We start from the raw sequence: 5,448 nt of genomic DNA, 5'->3' as shown, positions 1-5,448 counted from the left end.
TAGAGGGCTGAAGCTTAATCGATTGTGGCAAATGGACATTACTCACATTGAGGATTTTGGCAGACAAGGTATGTACATGTTACAATAGATACATTTTCTGGCTTTATTATGGCTACTGCGCAAACAGGGGAAGCCACAAAAAATGTTATAACTCATTGCTTGACTTGCTTTTCCATAGCTGGGATCCCTAACGTTATAATAACAGATAATGGCTCTGGCTATACCAGTCAGGGGTTCCAGCTTTTCTGTTTGCAATTAGGCATTGAGCATAAAACTGGGATACCATATAACCCACAAGGACAAGGTATAGTGGAAAGAGCACATGGCGCTTTAAAAGCACAATTACAAAAAATAAAAAAGGGGGAGTTATATCCCCTGACACCAAGTAATCTTTTACATAATACTCTTTTCATTTTAAATTTTTTGAGTTTGGATAAAAATGACCGCTCTGCAGCAGACAGAACGTGGCACCCTGAGTCACAGGATACCTACACCCAAGTCAGGTGGAAGGATCCTTTAAGTGGATAATGGAATGGCCCTGACCCTGTATTGATATGGGGGAGAGGGCATGTTTATGTTTTTCTTCAGGACACAGATGGAGCCAGGTGGCTGCTGGAAAGGCTGGTGAGGTTCGCCGGACGAGTGCCAAAGAAAAAGAAGTAGAAAAGAATGATGAGTCAACAAACGTGGATGTTCCTGCAAGTGATCTTGGCTGAGTTATACTGGACTTATGTTCCTGATCCACAATATTGCATCCCGCAATATGGGAGGAAAAAGAGATAGTAGTGACTGTGAATGACTCTTGGTTAATTGCTCAGCCTGCTTCAAAACGCCTGATGATGCAAGTGGCGATGAATTTTTATTATTTTGGATTGGGAAGCGGGGTGCCTATTTGTTTTGTTAAAAATAATAAGTCCAGGTGTGTACAAGTAGATGACTGTGTGCTTGTGGGATGAAGTGGATACTGTACCAATGTCAAAATGTTATTGCCAAGAGATAATAGAGTAGAGAAAAAAAATTCTCCACAAGCATTTCCACCCTGTAAGCAGCGGAAGATATTGTACAATGGTTGATAGCCACCTTACCATCGTCATCCTATGGTTTATTGGGACTTGGCATGCTTTTCCTCCTGTCTTTGTTTTCATATGGTGGCATTAAAGTTATTTATGAAATCCTGTGGCAAGTCAAGGCTGCTGTGCATAATATGAGATCCCGCTCCCTCCCCTAACAGGGGCTGGTAGTCAAAGATGGGTAAGATCTTCTGGGAGAAAGTCAACCTAAGACAGGGCATAGCTGATGGAAGCTATGTGCCAATGACAGATATTACGTCCAGTTTCTCTCCTTCGAGACCCCAGAAGTCCGGACACCCAGAGTAGAAATCAAAACAGACTCACGATGGGAGAAATCAGATCTGATGTCGTCAGGTGTCTGGAGCTATTAATCCATTATGTATATTGAGCTGTGGCAGGCTTGCTTGTTTAGAGTGTTTTGCACACCAGTACCTAATCTGCCAAGTCAGGAAGAATGTGTTTATATGGTGGAGTTCACAACAAGTCACTCCTTGACCCTCAGATACAGGTGGGAAAAACAGCTTTTGAAATTAATTGAGTTAAACAAACAGCGGCTATCTCTGATGTTCTTCTGTATAAAAAGGAGGAGCTAAAATAAACCCGGGCTGCAGTCTCTACTGACAGTCCTCCCAAGTATCTTTTCTCTGTCTCTTATTTTTTCTTTCAATCCTCACTCCCCCTTTTAGGTATTGTCCATCTTGGCCGGCTGGCACCGGCAGATAGAGGGAAAAAAGAAATTAGCCATCATTTTAGAATAATAGTGGGTTATTTGCCTTAGCTACAGGTGGGCACTACAGTATTGCAGACCAAGATTTGAAGTCTTATATCTGAGCAGAACTTTCTGCTTAGAAACAAAATCATCATTGACAAATAATTGCCTAAATAACATTTTATATGGACTTAAGCATAATGTCTGGGAAGTGTAATCCCTTGAACTCTTGAAGAAATATACTGATCAGTTTAATCTTTGATTATACTTTCCTTTTGGGTGTTTAAGACCATACAGTTGGCCCAAATAAACCAATTTATCTTTATTCTTTAGGTCATTGGAGGGTCTGTTCTTCAGGAGTCACGTACATGTGGGAGGATCCCCTGGCTCCTTTCTTTTACCAGTTCCATCTATGTCAAGATAAGTCAAAGGTCCTACTTGACCATGATTGGCTTAACTTGGAAGCATAGAGGAAATATTTCCTTTGAGTTCACCCTTCTCTTTGTAGACTGGAAACTGGTTCAAGTCCACCTGATGGGTTCTCTATGGCCTCCTTGAACAGGGGGACAGATGACTCACCACAGTTACAGGATATTTTGAAACATGCTCCATAGTACCCTGGAACTTAGTTGACCTTGGAGGGCAAGGAAGAAATCCTGTCCTTTAAGTCCCTCTGACCAGATTAGTATAGACCTCAAAATATGGCTGTTAAACATCCAAGAAGGTTAATTCCACCAGTCTGATGCTTTTTTTTAAAGAAAAAAATCTTTAATGAGAATTTCCTACATACACATAAGGTGTTTTGATCAAATCCATGCCCACTCCATCCCCTCCAAAACCTTCCATATCTCCCCATCACTTTTTTCTGACGACTTTGTGTACCCTTCCTTCCTTCTTTCCTCCCTTCCTTCCCTCCCTGCCTCCTTTCTTTTCTTCTTTCTTTCTTTCTTTCTTTCTTCTTTCTTTCTTTCTTTTCTTCTTTCCTTCTTTCTTCTTTCTTTCTTTCTTTCTTTCTTTCTTTCTTTCGTTCTTCTCTCTTTCTTTTTCTTCTTTCTTTCTCTTTCTTTCTTTCTTTCTTTCATTTCTTTCGTTTAAATGGGGCTTTTTGCTACTCTAACATTCTCCCCTCTGAGGGGGTAACCCTAAAATCTTTTAGGGATTAGATTAGAGCTCCCAAATACTTGTAACATTTTTGGCCTTTGGAACAAATTATGTTGCTAAGAGGCCTAAGTTTTGATCTTTAGCCAAGAAAGTGGCTACTTTTCTTTGGAGTCTTTTTACCCTATGGCTAGCCATTTCCTACCTCCTATTCTTGTCACACCATCCTCTGAAGAGGTTACTCTAATTGCCAATAGGGAAGTGGGACACAGACTGCTCTGGATTCGTCCATGCTGAATAGGGATGCAGGGTGAGGCAATTGGATTACCCCTAGAGTGGGTCTATCTAAAAGACTCAAAATGTATAACTCTTATCTGTAGGGAGACAAAGAAGGTCCTTCACTGGTGAATAAGGGATGTGAAAGAGAAGTAAAGGCAAGAGTTGTTAGAATTACAAGTTCTAGACAGGGAACCAGAAAAAGTCAGATCAGGGAAAATTTCAATGTATATTATCTGGGGAAGGCTAGGAAGAGAAGGGTTGATCCATGCTGGGTAAAGACTTTCCAATGTGCATACCGCCTGGTCACTCTTATGGTTTTTTATTGAAATTTTGTATATTTCATACAACAGTCCTTATTTAACTTTAGACCCCCTTCTTATCCATCCCCCCAACCACCCACTGGATCTAATGTATTCCACCATATCTGTTTAGTCCTATCCAGTAAAGCATTTGTACCCAGATGTCCTTCAGTGCAAATTCATCCGCTGGAATCTAGTCAGCTTCTAGTGACCCAAAAGCCTCTTCTTCCCTGTGTTCATGATTGTAAGAGCCCTGGCTCTTAAAATCTTTGCACCCACTCATCTGCAATGGTGGTCCCTGAGCTGTGGGTTGGTGAGGTTTAATATAGGAGTCCTATCCAGGAACACACACTATACAGTCTATTTTAATTTTAGTTTTAATTTGAAATCTATTTTCCTAGATATTAGAATTGCAACACCTGCTTATTTCCTAGTGCTATTTGCTTGGAATATTTTTTCCCATCCTTGCTCCGGGTGCCTATTCTTGAAGGTGTGTTGAGTTGCTTTAAGTCAACAAAATGATGGATTTTCTTTCTTAATCTATTCCACTAGCCAGTTTCTTTTGACTTGAGAGTTGAAGCCATTGATATTTAAAGTTATTCCTGAAAGATATGTATTGGTTACTGTCATTTTAACTTGTGCTCTTAGTCCTATTTTGTGTTTCTTTAATGATATTTTCCTTTCTTTTCTTTCTGAACCATCTTGAGTATATTTATTCCTATCTCAATCTGGGCAAGTTCATATGGACAAGTTATCAGGAGCCAATAAGACTGTCTCTTTATGGTCATGCACCACCTGGCTCTTCCAGTCTTTCTGCTCTTTCTTCCACAATGGTCCCTGAGCCATGGGTGGATGAAGTTTAATACAGGAATCTTTCCAGGGTCACACATTCTGCAGTTTCTTTTTCTGTACACTTTGGCCAGTTGTTGCCTTCAGTGTTCATCACACTCTCTTGAGTGGGGAAACATCACTGATGAGAGTTGAAAGATTTCCTTGTTCCGTTATATTTGATGATGCTTAATTGTAGAAGCTCCATTGTTAATGCTTCACTTAGGTTTGGTCACCTCACCTTTGTGTGTGATCAATTGTGGAACTCTGTGCAAGACTTCATCTGTTGCAAAAGAAGCATATTTGATGAGTGATGACTGGTATACTTGTCTGTATATATAAAGATCCATATTTAGGATTTAATAAGAAATGATGTTTTTCTAGGGATATGACAGACGTAGGGTTTTCTCTTGGATCTGTGACCTCTTCAGTCATATGTATTTCCTGCGTTTACAGTGCAACACATGTTTCCTCTTTTTGAGAACACTTTAAGTTCATTTGGATAGCTGTTGTTTACCCACAAGATAAAACTTTCACTACTCCACTGATATAGTTGTGGTTATGGCAATGAGAAATGTACCAATTACAAGGTTTCTAAAAATCCTAAAAAATGGAAATACCGGTTAATACCTTATCCAACTCATGTATGAATAGCCAAAGGAGTTAAATTTAGCATACATTAGACATACCAGGATGCCTATATGTATTGTGACATTTCAATAAGCAAGTTACAGAATTAGCCTTTATGCCTGTAAGGATATCATGTAGTTTGCTAGAATATGGATGAGTCTCCTTGTTAAATGAGGTAATTAATATTCAGACAAACACTGATTGTCTTCTCTTATATATGAAATTATAGTTTTTAAAAAACACATGGAGGTAGAAGATATGTCTTGGAAGAAGAAAAGAATGAGCAAGAGAGAAAGGGGTATAAGAGAAGGTTATGGGGTCATCCCATTGATATGTTCAAAGTACATTATATACATGTATGAAAATATTATACTTCAGTATTACTTTGAAAAATTAATTTACACTAAAATATAAAAAAAGAAAGTGCAGAACAATTAAAATGATAAAATAGCAGAACACAAAAATGTCTCTTTTATCTGAGGAACTGAGAAAACCACAAACCACCTGTATTTCACACACACAAAAAAACCCTCTC

The sequence above is a fragment of the Nannospalax galili genome, unplaced genomic scaffold (assembly GCF_000622305.1).
Source record: "Nannospalax galili isolate Female #2095 unplaced genomic scaffold, S.galili_v1.0 scaffold1127, whole genome shotgun sequence".
Taxonomy (NCBI): Eukaryota; Metazoa; Chordata; class Mammalia; order Rodentia; family Spalacidae; genus Nannospalax; species Nannospalax galili.
Note: the sequence above shows the minus strand (reverse complement) of the source record.